Here is a 24,614-nt window from a genome sequence, read left to right on the forward strand (position 1 = left end):
CTGAAATGTGGAGTCGTCTCTCAGGTTGAGCAATGAAGCTAAGGAGCTGTTCTCCTTTCTTCTTCTCTATTCACACTCTCCTCATCTCTACTTTCCTTCTTTCTTCCTTCCTTCTCTCTGCACATTTAATAAGCACCTACTATGTGTAAAGCATTAAAGATACTGATTATTTTTCTAACATTTATTATTTTAGTTCTAAAACTACTAAAACTATATATCTCTCAAAACCAGGGAAATTGGATGAATTTTATAAATACTAATAACAATAGGGTTGTCTTAGCTTTCTATCATTGTGACAAATATCCCTGAGATAATCAACTTATGAAGAGGAAATGTTTCTTTTGACTCATGGTTTCAGTCCATGGTTGCTTGAGCCACCTTGCCTCTGGGCAGAAGCAACCAGTACAACCCATTGCGGCTAGGAAACAGAGAAGAGGGGCCAGATCCACATATCTCCTTCAAGGTCATACCCTCTGTGACCTAATCCCCCTAACTGGGCCTCATTCTGTAAATATTCCATTTACAAAAACAGAAGCTGTTTGTAATAGTGGTAAGGTTTGAGGACCAAGCTTTTAACACATGGGCATTTGGGGGACATTTCAGGTCCAAATTATAGCAAGGTCATAAATTTAATTACTGTCCTCCCAAACCACAAGAAATGTTCTTGTATATTTGATGCATTTCTTGGAAATTTTGGAATGCATAATTTGCAAAATTTTACATAAAGTAAATACTGTTACTTTGCAATCACAGAGCTTGTAAAACCTTGAAAAAACATTAAGTAAATGTTTAATAGATGAATCTAACATATTCCCCTCTCTGCAGAGAGGAATATATTTACAAAGATTAATCAATCTGCCTTATAAACATCTGCAAAAGAAGATCTCCCCCAAATTTTAATAATAGTTTGAAATGTTTCACAACTCTTACAGTGTGTACTTTTTTGAGGTAAATACATTTAGATGAATGAACTATTTTCTCATTTTTATTGTAAGGATTTACTTTTTAGAATAATAATAGTTTACACATATTTTTTAAAGGTAGCAAGTATTTTACTTTATTCTTTGTCTCCTCCTTTTAAGCATGTAGGCTTCTCTAAGAACAAATACATCACTTTGACATAAACTTTTATTGATCTAATTTTGTTCAGTAATATATCTCTGTCTCTTTTAAATTTCTCCATATATCAGTAGGCTTACACTACTGGAATTTAAGATTTGAATAACTAGTATGCAGTTCAGTATTGCACATAGTGTCATTGTGAAATATGTTGATACTAAAATAAAAAATTCAACTGTAGGCACAGAAAGAATAGACACAGAGGCACACATTAATAGAATCACAGTTACAAATATAAGCTATGTATGGCTCAGTGGCAACTATATTTAAAGTGCTGTGTAGAGTTGCAGCAAAGTTGAATATGGGAGAGAAAGAAATGATACGAGAAAATAGTAAGTTTACAGAAAGCAGTCACTGAACTTCTTGCACATGAGGTATGGTGTCTGTAAATTAATTTTTAATTACTTTTTGCAACCCACTGTCATTTCAGATTCCAACTATGCATAGTTTAGACTGATTGACATTGTCTTATTGTCCTTGCATATTTGTGCTTATAGTTGTTTATTTATTTATTTACTTACTTACTTACTATTTGTCATTATCTTTTCTAGTGTGTCTTTGCTGGATAATTGCCATTGCCTTTTCTTCCAGTTCTTGAATTCTTTGACTGTGTTGAATCTGCTGATGTGCCATCAAGGTTAATCTTCGTCTTTGTTATTTTTTTTTCCTGAGCATTTTTAGATTCTTTGAGAATTTGCTTTTCCACTGAAATGACTTATCAGGTTTTCTATCTAATTCATTAGAAACTTTTATATACTAATTATAGTTATTTCAAATTCATAGCCTAATAGCATCCAAATGTGTTTCCTATATGAATTTGATTATGATCACTGCTTTGTGTCTTTTGAATGTGTTTCTTATATTTTCATATGCATTTTTCTTCTTGAAAACAGAACCTCTTGTGCAGTAGAGTATGTACCAAGGGAAATATATTTATATTTTTTTAATGTGATCAAATACATGTAATATAAAATTTCCCATTTTTGTCCATTTCAAAATGCACCATTCAGGGAATGATAAGCATATTCAAATTATACAACTATTACCAACATCCTCCTCTAGAATTATTTCATCATATTAATCTGAAACTCTATACCTATTAAACATTAATTCCCTTCCTCCTCCTTCACCATTCCTTGGTAAATTGTACATTACTCTGTTTCTATTAATTTGCCTCATCTCGGTACCCTATGTAAGTGGAATCATGCATTTGTACTTTGGTGCCTGTTTCAATTAGCTAGATTTCAAGGTTTATGCATGATGCAACATTTATCAGAATTTTCTTCCTATTTAAATTGTTAAATGATATCCCATTGCATGTATATACCACATTCTGTTTATCCATTCGTCTGTCGTGGAAATGTGGGTTGGTTTTACAAATCACGTTAATTTCATGCCTGATGAACCCTGTGTCTCTCCTAGGCATTTAATACGGGTTTGCTTTATCAAGTGAAATATAGGAGTGGGTTGAGTTGTGTTGTTGAAGTTTTTCAACAACAGGTTTTACATTGCTCAGGTAGAACTTCACTTATGGAGTGGAGACTGGTTTACCAGAGGTCTTTTTTTTAATACTTGCTCTACTTTGATTGGAGTGCCCTTTGTATCATACCCCAGTACCCTAATGCTGCTGTTCTCAGATACATTGCCCTGCAATTTCTAGTGTTAAACTCACTGTAGTGGGGAGGAAGGGGTATGGAGATTTCTGATGGTCTGAATAACCCTCAATTCCAGACAGTCTTTCTGTCTGCCCATGGGTCTTAGGGTATAGTCTTCACAAGGACCCACCAGCCCCTTGCAGGGCTCAGCCCGTTTCTGTCTCTGTTCCCTTCCCCAACTGTGATGGCTTCCTCCTGTGATTTTTGTAGTGTTCTCTCTGTGGATTAAGGTTTTTGCTCTGTAGGGAAGAAAAGGGAGATGGTTGGATGACTTTTGGCAAAGCTGTTGTTCCCCTCTCCCAGTCAGCATCAAATGGAAAATCTTTCTCAGCATTCTCATGGAAAGTGGGTAGCAGGGACTTATAGAAGATTTCCTGCAACTATATCAACATTCTCACTGAGTCAAAGCTAAGTGATCAACTAAGAATAGAGATGGGATAAAGTTGTTGAGAGTTGGAGGAAAAGGGAGTGAATATGGAAGAGTTTTCTAGGAAAATAACAGATTAAATAGAAATGGGATATAACAGTTGCTGGGAAGCATTGTAAGCTCCCTTGAGACTTGTAGTTATAAATACTTGGAGACAGGTTACCACATCTAAGCATTTTTTTCCATTCATATCTGTATCCAAACTTCTGTTACATAGAACTAATTTTTTTTTTAAATTGCAGTGATGATAGTTTTCATTTATAGAACTTCTATTTAACTTTTTGCTAACTACTTTAAAAATGTTTTATCGCTTGAAGGATTACTTAGAATTAACAAATCCTAAATCAATGAGGTATAGCTTTCTGGAAGATGACAGCAAGGAATGAGTCTCTGGAGTAAAGAAATGGGAATGTTTTGTTACTAAATGCACTTCGAACTGTGAGGGAAGCTGCTAAACATCATTCGTGATCCCTCTATTATTTGTGGGGAGAGAATGTAGGTCCAGTGAAGGGTGGAAGTATTTAGGAAGTGATATAGGACATACCAGATATCACTCTGCATTCTTTGCTTATTCTGATTGCTTATACATCCATAGTAAAGCTTTTAACTAAGTGATTTGAGTGAATTGGATTTGATAGTTCATTCCTGTGTGTCACCTCACCTGAATGAGTTCATTTATTTTATGAATTTTTCAAACACATATCTTGCAGATTCTTTCATACTGTTTTTAATGTTATAGAGCTATAAATGCTGCTTTTTATTACAGGAATAATTTTCTGAAGTACCATGTAATTTTCCTGTGTGTAAGTTAAACAAATCATTGCTAAGTGCAGAACTATATGGTGTTTATTGATTTCTTAGATGAAACAACAAAAGTATGATTCATTAGAGGAGACGAAAATTTGTGCTTCAAAAGATACCATGATGAGAAAGAAAAGATAAGCCACACACTGCAGAAAACTTTTGCAAATTATATATCTGATAAAGGACAGGGATACAGAATATAAAAGAAGACAAAATGGACAACATACTTGAGGGGACATGGCTAAAGAACATATATGAATAGCTAATAAGCAAAACAATTACATCATTAGTCATTACAGAAATGCAAATTAAGATTACGATGAGCTACCACTAACACTTCAAAATGGCTCTAATCAAAACACATCTAGACAATACTAGTATTGGCAAAAATGTTTAGAAATTGGAATATTAATAAAATTATTCATAAGAATGCAAAATAAGGCAGTCATTTTGGGACATGGTTTGACAGTTTCTTACAAAGATAAACTGAACATATGATGCAACAGTTCTACTCCTAGGAATATATAGAAGAGATACAAAAACATATGGCCACATAAATATTTACATAAGACTGTATATAGAAATATCTTTTATAATATCCCCAAACTGGGAGCAATCCAAATATCCATCAAGGAGAAATGGATAAATAAAATGTCATATATTTATACAGTGGAATAATATTTATTGATAAAACAGACCAAACTGCTGATATTTGCTGAATTGTTATATTAAGTGAAAGAAGACAAATGCTAATGACTGCATAACGAATGATTCCATTTGTTGAGGTGTTCAGAAAAGATCAACTGACAGAAAGCAAATCAATAAAAGCCTTGGACTTTGGGCAGACATGTGAATTGCAATGGCACAAGGGCATTCTTTGAGGTCATGGAAACTATTCTAAAAACGAATTGTACTGATGCTTGCTATTACAGTTTGGATATGAGGTGCCCCCCAAAAGCTCCTATAAATGCAAAAATCTTTGGAGGTGAAATGTTTAGGTTATAGCCTAATACATCCATCCTAGTTTGAATGGAATGACTGGACAGCATCTGTAAGTAGGTCAGGTATGGCTGGAGGAGGTACATCACTGGGGCATGCCCTGGAAGACTGACTCATTCCTGTGGCCCCTTCCCCTCTTCCTCTCTGTTTCCTAACCCTGCCCTTAACTAAGCAGTCAACTGAGCAGCTTTCCTGTGCTAGGCCCTTCCTGTGCTGCCTCACCTTGAGCCCAGAGCAAAAGCTGGTCATCTATGGACTGATACCTCTGAAACTGTGAGCCCAGATAAACTTTTCCTCCTCTAAGTTTTTCTTGTGTGCTATTTTGGTGACAAAAAAGTTTACTAAAATAGATTCTCAATTTAAAACATTTTCTAAAAAGTCATTGAATTGTTTTTACTTCCAGTGGGAAATTTTGTGGCATATAAATTATATTTCAATAAAGCTGCTAAAAAGTTAAAAAATTATAATTTGATGCACTGATGAGCAAAATCATATGGTACTATATAATACTAACTTAAAATATGTAAAAATACTGTTTCATTTAAAAAAAATCCTAAAAGCCATGATTCTTTGAGAAACCAAATTTGAAGATTTGCTCCTCAGATTCCAAAGGATAAACTAGATTAGTTTTGGTATCAGATCTAGAAGTTTAAAATCAAAGCAATAGATTTATATTCACTAAAATTAGATTGATTCATGGACAGAAAAAGGGAGTATGATGTCCCTTCCAAATGATAAGTATCCAGCAATTCTTTATATTATACAGTAAATTATTTCCCAAGCAGCCTTTGTGGGAACAATCAAATAGCTATGTATTTACTGTTTAAATTTGGACTGGCAGGTAGTGTTTTTAGTATTATACTCCATGGGCAATAAAGGTGTATTTTATTGCATAAAGCTATTTAGTGATTTCCATGTGATTTATTCCTTCCTACTAGTAGAAACATACCATCTCTTCAAAGTACTCATTTTATGGAATAAAATAACTTAATTTTTACATAAAGTAATTTTTAATACTGTAGCACTGTATAGATTTTCTTTCAGTTATATTTTAAACACCAATTCATTTGTGTTTCTTTTTGCATACACACTTGGTATACAGCTTTATCTTCTAGCAATTATACATAAGTATATAAAATAGATTTTTCTTGCCAATTCCTATGGCTTTCTCAGATGAAATCTTGTCAATTACCTGATTGATAAAGATTATAGACTTCATGGCACTATTACATTTGCTGTAGATGTATCTCCAATAATAGTGCTAGAGGTTCTAACCAGATGATTTAGAGAAGAAAAGGAAAGAAATAGCAATCAAATTGGAAAGGGAGAAATAAAACTGTTTGCTGATGACATGATCTCATCTAGACTCTGCTAAAAACTGTTAGAACTAATAAACAATTTCAGTAATATCACAGGATAAAAAAATCAACTTACAAAGTCCTGCAGATTTTCTACACATTAACAATGGCCTACTTTACTTAGAAATAAATGTAACCAAGTTGGTGATGGACTTGTTAGTACAGTAATTGTTGGCAAGGATGTGGAGGAAAGACAACCATTTTATACTTAAACTGTTTATAGGAAGATAAATTGACATAGCCATTGTATGTACGTGCCTACACACAAATACATACACAAATGTGATATTTTAGTAAAGTTGAGCCAATATTTAGCTTTTTTAAAAAATATAGGAGTGTATTGAAAATGTATCTCTGAGTCTGTCTTTCTTTTAAATGGCAGCTAAGTACTCCAATATATTACCTACCATTTTAAATTTAAAATTAACCCTGTTGATAGTCAAGTAGTTTTGTATTTTATTATAGTGACCAATTACCTATTATTACATAGAAGAATTACTTTCTGTAATTACTGGGAGTAGTGCTCACTGGCGGTTTCTTCCTTTCTGCTATCTGCCTTTACTTTGTGGTGGATACCATTATGCAGACTCACCCCCCAAACCATGCCATCTTCTGGCTCTTGCTCTTATACTGACACTCTTCCTTATTCCATTTATTTTGCTCTGTGTGTGTGAATAACGAAATGTCAATCTTTTTCTCTAAGATCTCTGAGTTATTTTTTTTAAGACTCCCATGCACAAGATTCAACAAATAATGTCTGAAATTTTCTTTTAATTTAGTCACATTTGTTTCACTTGTAGATTATAAGCAATGTAGAATTTTTTATATGTATGGTACTAGAAAGTATTTTATTTTCATTTTCTTTTAAGAAGTTGTCTTTTCTTACTGAGACCCACGAATCATAAAGAAAGAAGCTTTGTCTCAGTTGGGGGCCAAATATGCACAGACATGTCTGAAAAGTGATTGGGAATTGGGAGCAGTTGATAAAAGGCAGATTTCCAAGTAGTATAGCAGAGTACCTGGAGAGAAAATCGCCAGAATGATAGTTAATATGTAATGAGAACTTGTTTAGTGTCAGGCAGTGTAGTACATAGTTTTCATGCATTTTAAAATTCCCCATAAATCTATATTTTCTATAGATTTCAACAGAAGTAATTAAAACTGTGAGAGATGAAATAATTTACCCAGTTTTTACTGATTATAAGGATTATATCTTAACTATGGCATTGAGTCTCAAACCATAGAAATTTGTTTGACAGAATGAGCTCCTCTCCTTAGAAAGACATAGATCTGTATATATATGTACATCTGCATATATATGTATACATAAACTTCATAAATTAACTATCATTTGTCTGTATTAACAGTTCAATAAAATTTGAGTAGTGAAACTGAAACATTGTTTTCTGCCAGCTATTGAGGAGAATGTCTTCATTTCTTAAAAAAAACAAAAACAGCCCTTTGTTCTACTACTGTCTTGAGAGATCAGTGATGGGGGTTGATACAGAACACCATGATGTAATAGCATGGGAAATATCTACCTATATGGGTAGGAAGGAGCAAACAGATAAAGAAATAGGAAGCAAGGTAAAATAAGAAGAATCTCTACACAGACTACTGAAAAAGTAGCCAGAAAATACAAATGGAAAGTGAATGTGACATCAGAATATCAGGTTGGCAAAGCTGGGAAGATATGTAGACTTAAGGGAGAAGAGTTCTAAAATTTATCTCAAGTAGTTATCTCAAAGTCAAGAGTTCAAAATGTCTGAAACGTGTGGGCCTTGTTTGACTGCTAGGCAAAGAAGACCATGTCCTATGTGTCAACATTCCTGGGAATTATACCTACCAATCTCTAGTCTGTGTGTTATTACTTATACTATATTGAGGTACACAAGCATTTAGATTTTGAAGTTTGAAAAAGTATTTAGAAATGAATTGAGTCCTGTTTTTTAAAATATGAGGTGTTTTGTTTGTTTATATGATGTCAGAAGCTAAATAAAAATTCAAGGAAAACATGGTCCTTCCTCTTATAAATGAGACCACATTTTATTAATCTTACCAAAATATTGACCCACTTTTTAAACAAAATTTCCCTACATTACTAATTATTCAACTCTTTGTAATCATTTGCTGCACTAATAACTTACCCTGTAGCTAAGCTTTTTAAGTATTCTTCACACTTACATCTAGACAATATTTTTTATCTGCTATCTCATTTCTTAATTTTGACAGACCCAACCTATAATTTCTTATAAAATGACCTCAAAAAGGGGACACATTTATTACTTTATGCAATATTTTATAGTGAAGATTTAAGCCAGGTACAGTGACTATTTAATGAATGCCTCTTATGGAATATATAGAAGTGAGGGAGGTTGACAATACTTACTTTCCTAGTGTTTATTATTATCAGCCAGATGTGTTTCCAGGATATAAAGAAACCTGAGTAAAAGAGAAAGCACGTTATTTTTATGGTTGAGGGATGGTTGAAAATCATGAAAACTCAAATTTATAGAATACTTTATACCTAAACACTTGCCATCATCTTATAACTCTTCATTAGTTTAACTATTTTTTCACAAAACCTGAAATTAAAAGTCAGGTATTTTAGTCACTCTTTGTGGATAAAATTAGATATAGAGAATAAGCTAAATGTCTAAAGATAATCACTCACCCATTCATAAATTTTGTGTATCTCAAAGAATTCTAGAATAAAATCCAAATATTTTGGTCATTTGAACTTGAGCAAACAGACCTAAACCATCCTGCCTTTCAGGAAATGTCTTCATTTGTCAATACAGGTAGCCCCACTGTGTGTTAGGTAGTAGACACACTTTCTTCATTCAAGATCTCCCTAAAATATATCTGTAAAAGTTAGCTTTGAACAAATTCTGTCAAATATGCAGATTTATCAGCAAATAGGCACAAAAGTAGTTATACAAGCTTCTATTGTAGCTGGGGATGTTCCCCTCTCTTCTCAGGCACCAACCAAAAATGTTAATGAAAAGTTCACTGTGAGCTACCTTAACAATACGTGGTAGCAGCAAAAAGAACCAGTCCTATAATAGGTGCTAGAGAAAGCCCTCCTGGAATGGGAAGGACACAAGATCAGGGGGCTGCATAACCTGCTTGCTATTGCTCAGGGCTAAGCTTCAGGGTATACTCCATATTAGCTGCCTGTTCCTACAAGGGAGATGGAACCCAAGTCTTTATACCCAACTACCTATGTTTAACACTTCTACTAATAAAAAAAAAATCTCTCACAAGCCTTACAATAATGCTTTAACTATAGACTTAGATGACTACAGTTGAAGTGTAAATGACTATTTCTGAAATACACTACAAAGACTAACAAACATTCCTTTGATTTGAGATTAAAATTAATTTCCACACACATAAGTCATCTTGTTTATGCTGAAAAATTGTAAAGACAAATTAGCACAGAATTCATAAAACATGGATCAAACTGGCCAAGTTAATCATATATAAAATTCAGTCACTATGATAGAGTATTCAGAGCTCCACCCAACTGAAAAATTAGAGAAAGATTTGATTCCACATTCCAACATGCCATTAAATCAAGATCATCTATTATATTTCCTAACTAATGTATTAATACCATTAATTGCACAGAACCTGTCATATGTGTCATACTATTTCTAAAATTAAACATTTATTTTTAAGTATTATCAAATTATGATACTTCCAGTGATTTTAACAGATCTTTGAATAGTGGCCCACTACTTTTACCTTTTTCTGCATTCCAAAGAGCTTGCACTCCTGTCAGTTTTACTTCTCAAAATAAATAAGCCCATAAGTGATCCCTTAATAACTGTCTTTCACTTCTAATGCTTGTTCAGGTAGCAAAGATTCAACTGCTTCTATGTCTTTCAAAAGAGTAAATGAGTACTTTCAGAAAATCAAGTAAGAAGAAAAATCATCCTAAAAATATTTCAAGTTATATTATCTGTGATATAGAGACTGATATGATATAGAGTGATATAGAGACTGATGTGGAACCATCAAACAAATGTGACACAAAGTAAGGGATTTAGTTGAATAAATGTGTATACTATAAAATATTAACAAAATGACTGTCAGAAGGACTTAGTATTTGCATTTATTCTATTGTGTAAAATTTTGTGAGAAAACTCTTATTAAACAACAACAAAAACTATATAATTGTTTTAATTTCTCAAGATAAAATGATCTTCCCAAACTCACGTTAAATGGATTATCCCAACTTGTTAAGTACCTCTTAGAAAAGACATATGTATGGTTTTAAGTATGTTAATATAACCAGAGAAGGATCAGGGTTAGAACATCATATCACGCCATGGAGTCTGGTGACACTTGCTTTGTTAGGAAAATCGTGATCCCCTTGGATTCCTAGCAGAAGTGTTGGTGCCAGTGAAGGAAAAATTCTCTTACCTGGTACTAAACAGGACAGGCTTCCTTACACATTCATCCCCAAATCAAGTCAGTTGATGTTGGACAAGTTGTTAACCTCCCAGAGGGACTTGCACTGTCTCTCTTACTGTTTTAACTGTCTCGATAGTTAAAAAAAAAAAAAAAAAAAAAAAAAGGTGAGTGGTTTCTTTAAGATTATGTTCTGTCTTCTCTGATTTCCATAGCAAATGTCTCATAGATTACAGGTTTTCATTATGGAATGTTTCTCTGAGTGACTAGTTCTAAATAATTTTATGCCTTTCAGAAAAGCAGGCACATAAAAATTCAAACTATTTATATAAATGTTGTATTAGGTACACCAAGATCTTTACTTTTAATAGAAAATATGATATATAAAATGATCAGTCCATCAGAAATATAAAATGTTTTCAGGCTTTAAAAAATAAGATTATTTGCTACTTATATTTGATCAAAAACACACCTGACAAAAGTCATATATTAATATGACTGATGGGCATGACATTTATTAATGTTCCATGTACTCTAAGTACAATTCTGAAATAAATCAGGTACCAGACTACTTTAGCTTATGCTCCATTCAGAAAATCATATTTTAAAAATTAAAATTAATAATGATAATAATCAACATTTACCAAGTACCTTCTATATGTCTTATCTGTTGCTATTACAAAATACCTGAAGCTGGATATATGTAAAGAAAAGAGGTTAGTGGTGCACTCCTATACCAGGAGTGTGGGAGGCTTACATAAGAGGATCACAGGTTCAAAGCCAGCCTCAACATCTCAGCAAGGCTCTAAGCAACTTAGTGAGACCTGGACTCAAAATGAAAAATAAAAAAGGGCTAGGGATGTGGCTCAGAGGTTAAGTGCCTCTGGGTTCTATCCCTGGTACCAATAAAATAAATAAATAAATAAATAAATAAATAAAATAAAATAAAAATAAAGGGTTGATTAAGCTTATAGCTTGGTAGATTCAAGAGCATGACACTGGCATTAGCTCGGCTTTAGTGATGGTTTCATGCCCAATGGCATTAAAATGGCAGGAAGGCATGTGAATGCGTAGGGATCAATCTTGCTCTTCTAGAACAACCCACTCTCATGGGAACTAATTGGGGTCCCATAAGAACCCTATTGATTTCTTCTGAGGACAGCACCTCCTATGACCTAATTACCTCCTACCTGGCCCCACCTCTTAAAGTTTCTCCCACATTTTATATCACTACACTGGTGACCAGGCTTCCAGCACATGAACCTTTGTGTGACACAGTCGAATCACATCCAAACAGAAATTGGCAACATCACAGTATTCCTTAGATGGATACCACTTTATATATTTTTTTTCTAGATTAAAAAAACTGATGCTGATGTTAATTTGGCAAAGGTGACACAGATGGTATTAGATTTGACTAAGAATCCAGGACTGTCTACTCCCAATCCCATCCACTTAAATATTGTACCTTCTTGTTTTTTGTAAAGGAAAAATAATCGTATTTTATATGCCCATTATAATTCCCACATAAATTTAATGTTAAATTTTGCAAGCGAGAAAAATCTTGATCTCTTCTAAGACAATTTATGCTTCCCCTGATTAGATGATGATGATGATGATGATGATGATGATAAACTTTTCCAATACATTTTGTAAGTATACTTAGTATTCTTATTTTTTGGTAGAAGGGGTACCAGGGATTGAACTCAGGGTGACTCAACCACTGAGCCTCATTCACAGCCCTATTTGTATTTTATTTGAGACAGGGTCTCACTGAATTGCTTAGCACCTTGCTTTTTCTGAGGCTGGCTTTGACCTTGTGATCCTCCTGTCTCAGCCTCCCAAGTCACTGGAATTATAGACATGTGCAACCATGCCCAGCTAGAATACTTAGTATTCTAAGTGTATTTCATAAAATTAAAATTCTATCCTTTTGAAAATACTAGTAGGAGAATGAAACAAACCACACTTGGAAAAGACATTTGAAAATTATGTCTGATACATATTACTGCATTAAATGTATAATTATATGATATGTAGTAAATATATGAACATATAAAAGGCATGTTAAAACATATAAAGAATTATCAAACTAGGCACAAATACTTCATAATCTCATGTGTTGAATCTGATAAGCTTGAATTTATAGGAGTAAACAGTAGAATGATAGTTACCAGAAGCTACGGGTATCAGGAGGGAAGAAATGGGAAGTTGTTGATTACAGGACACAAAGTTTCAAATACACCTGAGGAATAGGTTTTGAGAACTATTGCACAACAGGGAGCCTATAGTCAAGAATAATTTATCATATATTTCAAAATAACCAAGAAAGTAAATTTCAAATGCCTAATCATAAAAAATATAAACAAAGTGATGGTAATATTAATTAGCTCAATTTAATCATGCTACATTGTATACATGTATTAAAACATCACATTGTATCCCATACATATACTCAATTATAATGTCCATCATTAAATAATGATGAACCTAATAAGAAAACAAAATACCAATTTAAAAATGGACAAAATACCTGGAGACACTTCACCAGAAAAACATGGCAATGGCTTAATAAACATGTGAAACACTACATACTATCATCAGTCCTTACAGAAATGTAAGAAGTCTGAATCACAAAATTGTCCTGAGTGTGGAGATGATACCCCAGCCCAGTTTTCAGTCCTATGCTGGAGTAAGGTAGAAGGACATGAAGTAAAGAAAATGAAGGAAAACGTGTTGTATTTGTCCTTCATTTTTTTTTTTTTTTTTTACTTCATATATGTGTGCTAGGATCTCCTCTATGACTTTAGCCAAGGGACTGTTAGAAAAATTATAGGCAGTATTGTATATGGAGGGAGCACTTTGTACACATTTCCTGTTTGGTGACAGGAGAAGAGGAGCCCACTGTTAAGGAGACATTATACCAACACAAGTCTGCTCAGCCCGTATTGATAGGGCAGAGAAGCACATTCATAAGAAAGTCAAGTTGTTGCTTCTAAACCTTCCTCCTAAAAAGAAAACTATGATTAGGATTAATAGTCTTCCAATGAGTTCAAAGTGATAAGATAAAATAGAATGAGGTAAACACACAGGACAGGCTGACCAGAGGGTTAATTTGAAGGCATGACAGATATTCAAGAGTCAGCCTGCACTGATGGTGGCCAGGGAACATAAGCAATGCACCCAAGGACCACTGATGGAGCTGATAGAATGTTTCATGAGGTCCCCAACTGCAAATGGTATCCCTGTATGCTATCAAAGAAGTCCATGCGAAGGTGGATAAGAGGACCCTGATGTAGAAAATTGAAGTTGCTAATTAGTGCATCCTTAGGCAGTGATAGATCAGGAGCATCCATGCTCAGCTAAAACTCTGAGTTTTCACCTCCATTATGTACCAAGTTATAATTTTAAGGTAAGAAACAGGGGAAAGAAGATGATTTCAGTGTTATTTATATTTTTTTCTTGGTCGGTTGGTTGGGGTTTATGATAAAGACCAAATTAGTATCAAAATAAAGGAGATGTATATTAGTATCAAATTAAATTTCTCTGCATATCAGAGTTGTGACAGGATCAAAATTTGCAGCTCTGCTACACATAAAAATGAGGTATCCGCAGCACAAAGGCTGTAGCATGATGAGGTTACAATAGAGAGGCTATAGAGCAAGCAGCAAAAGGATGGAAAAGGAAATACTTTGCAATCTCAGCTTGTAAGTATACAAAGAAAATGAATAATCAGAGAATAAAAGGGAAAATGAGCAGAAAAGGGTTTTCATTCAGCTGGAGTTTTAAGGAACTAGAGGAAGTTCTGTAGTGTCAAATGCCATAGAGGTAAAAATCCTGGTCTTTTGAGCAAATGAAAAGTTACAAGTGAATTTAGTAAAAAGATTTTCAGAAGAATTGGAGACTGGTGAGAGAAAGCAGTTTTCAGATAGCCAAATAGCAAATGGGCAATGAGAAATTCTCTTCCTTAAGAAAATTTGACAATGAGGAAGAAAGTAGTAGTTTCGGGAAGAAAGATAAAGCTGTTCAGCACAAAATGAAAATATATATGATAGAAAATATTGTTTTATCAACATTCCAATGAAATAAAAAAAGATCCTGAAACAAAATAACTCTGGGCACGTGGAAGTTGAACATAAGAGCACATATTGTATGTTTCATATGTATGCAATAAAAAGTAAGATGGAAATGCTTACCACCCTGATTTGATCATTACACACTGTATGGATGTGTTGAATTATCACCTTATGCACCTGTAAAAAATGCATAGATATTACTTCCCAATGAAAAAATCTAAAATATTAAAAGAAAGCAGAAAAAGTATATACTATTAGAAGCTAAGATAATGATTACCCATAGCGGGTAGTAATTGGAGCAGGACATGAGTGTTTTTGAAATGCTAGGAAGTTGTGTGTCTTGTGCTAGTTATACAGAGATGCTCATCTTAGGAAAATGTGCTAAGCTAAGCAACTGTGATTTCTGATAATGTCTGCCTGTATGTTATTATTTACTACAAAGAAAACTCTATGGTATTGAGGTGAGTATTATGGTTTAAAAGACTGAACAAAAATACAGAGAAAACCAAGGGTAATTGGTGACCTTGAGGGAAATTTTGTTTATAGCTTGTATTTGAAGAGAAGTAGAAGAGGAAGCAAGCTGTCTATTAAGACTTGGAGGGTACATGTTGAGAAGGACTGAGATGCTGGAAGAGAGGAGAAATGTAAATGAAAGCTAATGGATTTCCTGGCAGCAATGAGTTCTCAACTGATGGATTAATTGGTACGTTACTTTTTTCCTCTTTTTAAGTTTGTATACAAAATGAACCCTGTCTATAGAAATTAGAGAATGAAGGTCATGAAACAGCTTTTGTAATTGGTAAGTTTTATTTGAAAATTTGACTATAAGCTCCTCATGAGCTAAATGACAAGTTAAATATGGTCATTGTATTACTCCTGAGTAGAAATCATACAAGTTTCTCATGGGAAGCAACTCTTGGCATTTTGTCATGACTAGTATTTCCCATTTAAGAATTTATTTAGGGATCCAAAAGTAGAATAAAAGACATAAACTTGAACACATTCTTAAAACATATACTATTGTGAGCTTCATAAAACTGTTTTAAAAGCATTTATCCTTGAGAGTTGAGGATATTGTGCCAAAGTCTAATAGAACTAATGAATACAGTTGGTAGAAAAGAATCTATTTGCAAACATTCAGATTTCTAATGGGACTGCTTGATCTAGGGATAGAAATTTGAACACCTAGAACAATGTTTTATTCATCCTACAAGCAGACTTCTATTTGTTTCATAAGAGAAAGAACTATGTTTGTGATTTAAAATATAGACAGCATTTATTATTAATTTACCATCTATCTCTATGGTTAAAGGCCAAGAAAACAGGTGATAGTATTTCTGATTATTTTGGGTAAAGTTAAATAATAAAAACAACACCCTACCTAAATGATGACTGGTTTTTGCCACTTGGTTTTGGAGCTCAGAATGCCTATAAGGAAAACCAGAATTAAAAAAGTAAATCTAGATCTATAACTTCATCTGAATTTGAAGAACACAGACATAATAAAACCAATTGAAAGTGTTATGCCTTATTAACTCCCAAAGAATTAACCATATAGTAGGCTAGGTGAGAGGAAAAATGTCTGGATTTATTTGGTGTTGAGGAAGTTGGGTAGATAGGGTCATGGAAAGGAAAGAACAGAAGTGTTGGTGGAGCACGACTGAAATGATTAGCTATATGGGCCACTTAGATGATGACAATGTACTTTCAGAAGAGGCTGAGATCCCCCCGAGAACGGCAAGGAATTGATAGGTTCACTAGTGGAATGGAAGGAGCCAGCCTCAGCATTTAAGTAAAAGCTGTGATGTGTAGATCTTCTGGTACATGGAGAAAGATGCCCAGGAGCATCTAAACAAGGCCTTACTGTGTTAATTTTAAATTTACTTGGTATTTGTCATTTGAAACTTGTATTATTTTCAATCTGGAAATCAAAATGGTTTCCTTTTAACAAAATCCCAACTCCTGCATTGGGATTTGCTGTAGACAGTTATATGAAAGCTAACTGGACTGCAAAATGCAAGCCTTCTTCCTGAATTGTAGAAGCAAACACTACATAATTACATAAAGAGCTGTGCCAAATTATGCAATACAAAACCAGGCAATAATGCATGGAATGTATATTTGAATATTGAATAGACACTTAAATCTTAACAAGGTCAGAATTCTAAACTACCAGATGGCTTTTCATTTTAGGGTTCTCATTTTACTTTTCAAAGTTATTCTGTCTTCTTTCCTGAAGATTATGTCTCTCCACTCATTGCTGTCACACTTGAAGTGGCTTCTTCAGCCCACTTTGTTGCACTTTGGCCAATAAAATGAAATCATAAATTTATTGTGTCTGTTCCAAGATATAATTATTTTTGTTTTTGTTTTTCTTTATTTTTCCCTCTGTTACAAGAAAGATGGGGATGGGATAATGACAATTGCTTAGTACTGAATCCCACAGTGAATAAGATACTGATTTTGTTCTATTAAGTGTTGAAAGAGATCTGTTACTTGCAAAAATAATATAACACTCTATTCAGGGGGTTATAAAATATGCAAATTGTAGCACATATGAAAATAAGAGCACAAACACAGGGATATGTTAAATGAAAGTACATAACCACAAGTTTCTTATGTTTTACAACAGCAATTATACTAGACTCTAATAAATTAAGGATAAAAATAATACAAAGTCATATGACTAAAATACTGAGATGAATTAAAATAATATATTAAAGTTTGATTAGTGCCAAAGAAGGGAGAAAACATTGAGCAAAAGAAGTCAGACACACAGTATCATACTGGATGACTTCATCTATGGGAAAATGCTAACTGATAGTGGAAAAAAAAATCACTAAATGCATTGCAGCTTGCAGAAATGAGGTAAGAGGAAAATCAGGTGATGAAGAAAATGTTCTCTGTGTCCTTGTGAGTATGAGTTACATGGGTGTATGAACTTGTCAAGCTTCTCCAGTTGTACAGTTGACAATAATACAGTTCACTGAATGGAAACTTTTAGTTACAAAGATAATTGTAAACAATATTGAACTTTGTGAGTAGGTTTTAGGTTTGTGATGATATGAGTAAGTGATTTTGAAACTATTCTCTCTGCTGCCTGGACTTGAACAAATATGAAAACATATTGAGGTTAATGAAATCCAAGTGTCTTGCTATTGGAAGAAGGAATTTTGAATAGGGAAAGAGATATGACAGACAACAGTAATACCACATAGACCCCCACTTTGAAAAGATTCTTGCTACCCAAATAGAAGGACTGTGATCTATAGATAGTCTCAGCTGCCAAGAGGACCTTGCCTGAAGTTTCTCCCTTTTTCCAACAGACCGTGAACAGTGACTGGTAGAAGTCGATGAAGGAAGGCCTGGTCATCATGGCCTGATGTTGGAACTCTGGTAGTCCTTGTTTGCCTCAGAGGTCCTTTCTGTCGACTGGCATTGCTTTCTGAAGCACTGCAATTTAACTTCTACCCACATTTGATTCCTTCCCTTTCCTTTCAAAGGCATTGATATTTTAAAAAAATATTTAATACCTAAATAGCAATAAAATCATCTGAATCCAGATTGTGGTTTCTTAATATCACTTTGTAATAAAAGGAGCCAAGTCTCTGTTGAGAAGTAGCTGACCCCAGAGTTGTGATAGGGAAAGTATAAGATGAGCTTATGATATCTTTTTGCAAAAAGTAGGGAAACATTTAAGTGACAATGGGGTCTTCTTTGTGGGTGTGCTACTGGGAATTGAGCCCAGGGATGCTCTACCACTAAGCTACATTCCTCACCCTTTTTATTTTTTTGAGACAAGGTCTTGCTAAGTTGCCCAGGCAGGCCTTGAACTTGTCATCCTCCTGCCTCAGTCTCCCAAGTTGCTGGTATGACAGGCATGTGCCATTATGCCTGGATGATAATGTGGACATTTTGAAAGAACAGAGTAATCAGTTTAAAGAAATATTCATTGGAACATCAGAAATAAGAAATAATAAGTGCTAATAAGAGATTGTAATATATTGAATGAAATAATATTTCATGGGTCATGTTGACCATAGACAAACAAATGAGAAGGAAATTTATTAAAATAGAAGATATGATAGAAAATTATCAATGGATTCTAAAACTAGTAGGTTGAAGTTTGATGAGGTACATGATATTTATATAGTCTCAAATTATTTGCCCAATGGATATTTATTAATGAAAATCAGAAAAAGAGTTGATTTAGTGTAAATAAACCTACTGTGCACTACCTCAACTGAGTTATTAACGTGAAGAATGTCGAATCTAACTGAAAGAAGTGCATGCTATTTAATATAATATACTGAGAAAGATATTGTATCACCACTTCCATAATTTTGCTCCAAAGTACATAATCTGAATCTAATTCTGTGTAAACCTCAGATAAATTCAAATTCAGAAACATTCTGCAAAACAACAGGCTGTACTCTTCCAAAATACCAAGGTCAAGGGCGGAGGATGTAGCTTCAGCAGTGGTGCACTTCATTGGGGAAGGTCCTGGGCTCAATTCCCAGCACTGGAGAAAAAGCCAAACAAACAAAAACAAAAACAAGGTCAAGAAAGACAGATGAAGACTGAGAAACTGTTTCAAGTTAAAGGAAACTAAAGAACTATTGCAATTAAATGCAATGCAAAAGAAAAATAGTCATAAATGATGACATTTGATTATGAAATATGGATTAAAATATCATATCAATCTAAATTGGGAAATTGCTTTGTGGTCCCCTTACTTCAGGAAATATACTTGGAATTATTTAGGGCTAATGGGACACAATGTCCCAAAGTAAATAAATAAATAAATACACATTTTCTTCTCACCCCCCCACCTCCATGCACATGAGCACGTGTACACACACACACATAGAAAATGTAACTGCAAACAGGACAAAATGTACAAATGATGAATTTCAGAGGGAAAGAAGACAAATTCTAAGTGGAAAGGACTCTAGATACCACTTTGTTCATGTGACAAAGTGAAAATCACCATTAATGGGACAAAATTAAAATCTATGGATCTGCCAAAATGCAATATCGCAGCATCTTTCCTTATGTTCCTGCACAAGATGAATATTCTGTATCTAATCATGAGGAAGCATCAGACATTCAAGTTAAGAAACATTCTGATGGCTGCACGCAGTGGTGCACACCTGTAATCCCAGCGGCTCAGGAGGCTGAGGCAGGAGGATCACGTGTACAAAGCCAGCCTCAGCAATGTAGTGGGCCCTAAGCAACTTATCAAGACTCTGTCTCTAAATAAATTATAAAAAGGGCTGGGAATTTGACTTAGTGTTAAGTGCCCTGGATTCAATCCCCAGTACGCCCCGCCAATAAAAAGATACATTCACAAAAGGATTCAAGTCAATAGAGTAAAGGAAAGAAGTGCTTCTCCAGACTGAAGGAGACCAAGGGGTCATATTGAGGAGAGTAAATCCAATTCTTGATTTTGAACTGAACTGTGGTTATAAAACAATTGTGGATAATTGGACAAACATGAATGAATGAGTTTGATGATTACATGACAATAATATATCATGTTAATTCTCTGATACTGATGGTCCTATTGTTGTAATATGGTAAAAATTATTAAATTTTTGAGGAACTATTTTGAAACTGAATATCCTGTTTATACCATTTTTCCTTTTATTTTTGTATTGATTTATTCATAAGTATGTGATCTTATGGTTTCCTATTTCATCCTATTATTACCATTATATATTTTGTTGCTAAAATTAATTTTGGCTAACTAAAGGGAGCCCATTCAAGCCATTTTCTCTGTCTTTTGACTATATTGCCATTTTTCTTTAGTACTTCATTGCTGTCTAACATTTGTTTAAGGAATCCTGCTTCCTTTTAGCAAAGAATGTTATTCAGAAACCAAGATTTGGTGCTAGGTGAGGTCATTGCTTTTTGGTATCCTTGCACCAGACACTTGATTTGGACAAAGCTAGGAAGTATATGTACGTGCATGCGCATGAACATATGCACACACATTTAAATCTATATCACTTTCTATAATCATAGAAATAATATAATCATCTCTTTTCATATTTGCACTCCCTTTTCTGATACTGAGACTCCAGCTTTTATATTCTTTATAATACTTAGAATTTTATCAACTCTTTTCTGTAACCAGTCTCTGATCTTCATTATCACCCTGTCCTCTGTGAAGATGTCCTCCTGACTTTATTTAGATTTCAACATCTTTGCAGAACTCCTGCCCAGACCCATTGTACACCACATGGGGATTCTGACAGCCCCATGCACAGATACTTTCCTCAGTTTGCTTAGACCCCACCACCCCAGAGGGAAGGTGTCAAAAAGGGGAAAAAAAGAGATCTCCAATACATTTTAAAGTGTTAATATAGATCCTTCCACTCAAGCAAATTTTAGAGTATAGTTACCATGGGTTAAAATAATAAAGGAGTACAACTGGGATAATTTTTTATTCAATGGAGAAAAACTAAATAAATAGAAAATATTAAATGGTTGACTATGCTTTCATAAAAAATACATAGAGATCTATTTACCTACCTACCTACCTACCTATCTTTACATTTATAACCTGGGTCACAATATGTTTATTTCAATAGATTATAGTTCTAAAGGGTAGAATATGGAAAATAAAGCACACAATATTTCACATAACATAGTCTTATGGTGTCACATAATTTGTTTCATGTTAAGTAAGCAGATGGGTATCATTAATTACATTTTAAGGAGATTCTTAGAGACATAAAGACACATAATCATTAGAACTCTTGATGGGTTTTAGGACTTTTGTAAATTGTGAGGAGATAGAGTAATAACTGAATCCTGTCCCTATGAAGAAAAAGCAGGAAAGAAAAAAAAAAAGAAAAATGATTTTAAATAAAAAGCAACATTGTTATTAACCAGGACTGTGCCCATCCAAAGCAGAGAATTCTGGTATGGTGATACACAGTCAAGCAGATGTGGTAGTCATACAGCTGCATCCCTTCAAGAAGAACTTGGCCAACAAGCTGCAAGAGATGCAGTTGACCCATAGCTTCCAGCTATAGTACCTCAGATTTGTTGTGTCACTGAGTCGAGGCCACTCTTTTCCCTGGAAGCCTTCCACAAATGACAGAGCAGAGCCATGGGGCATGGGTTGTTGAACATCTGCATGACTCTTACGGACAATCATTGTGCCAGATCTCAACGAACTGTCCATATCTTTCCGAAATATCTAATTTCCTTTGATTTTTCCAGCTGCTCTGGTGTCTTTCCCTTCTCCTTTCAGGATCCAGATCCAAGTGTTTTTCATATCAATTCCATTTCTTTTCCTCTTTATGTTATTGGTACAATTCCCTTTGAATCTCTTGCAGTTCTTACTCTGGTCCCAGAAGAATGAACCAATATTGTTAGGCTAGATTATGCTGTCAGTCATAGACCCGAGCAGCCTCTTTCCTCCCTTCTAAGCTCTTAGCATCTTGCCATTCTTCATGAAAAAAGGAAAGAGAATATCCTGTCTTTTCTGAATGTCTAGACCCTCGATAGCTTGGCACTCCTACATAAAGGTGGGCAAAAAGGCCAAGAAAGTTGTATCCTGGTTTTGCCATGCAATAAAAGACTCTGGTCATTGTTCTTCTCTGGCAACCTGAAAATAAGAAATAGAAATAAGGACAGATTTATATAAATAGCCTTTAGGAACAGTATGACCTTGCTCACTGCCCTGGACCTGGAATTTGACTAAATAACTCTCTAACTTCTCTCCTATGGTTTGATATAACAGAAAGATTTACTTCCTCTTAGGGACTTAGAGTGAATGGCAAATGGAAAGAATTGAAGAGAGTCAGAGATTCTTACTTATAGAAGTAATATTAGTTTTTTTTCTATGCCATATTGATTGATAAATAAATGTATCTTGCATGCTACAGAAATAATCTGATTAGGATTATATTAAGATATACCCTAATAAAGGAAAACATGACATATAAACTGTTTAAACAACACAGAAAAGTCAAAGAATGATTAGATAAACCATGTATATTGCAGATTGTAAAATTGCTTCTAAATGCACATTAGTTACCAAATTAAGGCAATTTTACTCCTAAAATTATTGTTTCTCTCAAAATAATTTGCTTCTAAGAGTGAATAATTTTGTTTGCAACATCAAAATGTAGTTCAATGACATATAACGCTGAGTCCGTAAATATAAAAATATATAAATTATTGCCTGAACAATTGTAACTTTATGAAGGGAAATGACAATTACTACAAAAGTTTTGTAAATAATGATTATCTGCTTATTTGTAGTTTATGCAAGTTTGGGTGCTGTTATCTGGTCTAATATTTGCATTATCTTGAAATTTAACATTTGGCTTACTCTTGGACATCCCATTCTTGTCATTCAAAGCAAGACTAAGAGAATTAAATACACCCTAGCAGTTTTAGTCATGCACCTAATTTGTAGCTTCAAATACTTTTTAAGTTCTTCAAAATCATTTCTTGTTTGAATGAGAACCTGGCTGCTTAGTGCATCCTTAATCACAGATAAATGCATAGATTCTCCTCTGTCTTGATAATTATGACAACTGAAAATGATATTGTCCCAGATAATACCACAAGAGTATGATTATATTTTTATATTAATCATTCACAGCAGAGAAATACAGTAACAGGTTTTTATTAAAGTTACATTTTATAGGACTTCCTCTTCTTTCAAAGCAGGTTAGGAAAACTCTAATGCTGAGATTAGATTATATTTCATCAGAGAAAGGTACTGTCATCTCTGTGTAAGTTGGTGAACTTGTTGAGAAAAAAGAATCTTTATCTCCTATATATGGCAAGGAATAAAGTAGGTGCTGAATAATGAATGAATAGATCGACTGAAGAATAAATGATTGAGGATATGTACTCTTTGGATTGTCTTTATACTTTAAGGGGAATATTTGGTATCAACTAATTTTTCATCACCAAACAGCTTTGCTGATATGAAGGTTTGCGGGCTGTGATCTAACATGTACAATCAGGTCTAAAGGTTGATAATTAGATAAAAAATATTGTTACAGAATGCATTATATTCTAGCATAGATATCACATTCTGACTCCTTAGGACAACGTAGTATGGTTCTGCATGGATACATGAATGCAAGTGCAGTGGAAGTAGAACAGGGGAGGTTTCTCAGATGTCTCAGGAATTCATGCAGCCAAGATATAAAGCCAGCTAAACATGGGTCATCCTGCAGTTACCCATCTAAAAATGAAAATAGGTACACAAGTTACCAAGGAACTCTCTTTCCTCGTTTCTGTACTTGTTATTTTCACGTAAGAAAAAATTGTGTGTGGGGGGGTGTGTTGTGTGTGATTACGTTATTGTATTAGGCAAATGCCTTTTCAGTGACAACATATGGTAACCAGAATCACTATCAACGGAGCATATGTTGGGGAGGAAAGAAAACAGCATTTCTTATAACGATAAGTGGGAAATTCAAGATACAAAGTGACTTCAGGGCCTTCATGATCTCAAATAATATCACCAGGTCTTTCTGAGTTCCTTTCTGACTTCCATTCCTCCTTCCCTTCCTGAATTTCTCAGATTCCTTTCCTTCTAGAATTTTTTAAAAATTTTTATCACAATATGTGGGCTTTCTTTATGTAGTTGGATGAACACAAATAGAACCAATGAGATCAGACGACAAATAAATGTCAAATTTAGCTCTTTCAAAAGAAAGAATACATCTCCCCTCCCAGCTCCTAACCTGTGCTTTACAGGATCCATCTGGGCTCAGTG

General features: G+C 34.1%; 1 long non-coding RNA gene across 1 annotated transcript; it reads right to left on the reverse strand.

Annotated features, from left to right (window-relative positions):
• On the reverse strand, window positions 1-22,473 carry LOC306661562. The gene is made up of 5 exons (XR_013763897.1): window positions 21,904-22,473; window positions 19,304-19,379; window positions 10,794-10,908; window positions 8,752-8,804; window positions 1-3,013 (listed from the first exon to the last, which is right to left on the reverse strand). It is a non-coding gene; the product is annotated as an uncharacterized lncRNA (long non-coding RNA).
• Window positions 22,474-24,614: the final 2,141 nt, after the last annotated feature.

The sequence above is a fragment of the Sciurus vulgaris genome (genome assembly GCF_902686455.1).
Source record: "Sciurus vulgaris genome assembly, chromosome: 5".
NCBI classification, from domain to species: domain Eukaryota; kingdom Metazoa; phylum Chordata; class Mammalia; order Rodentia; family Sciuridae; genus Sciurus; species Sciurus vulgaris.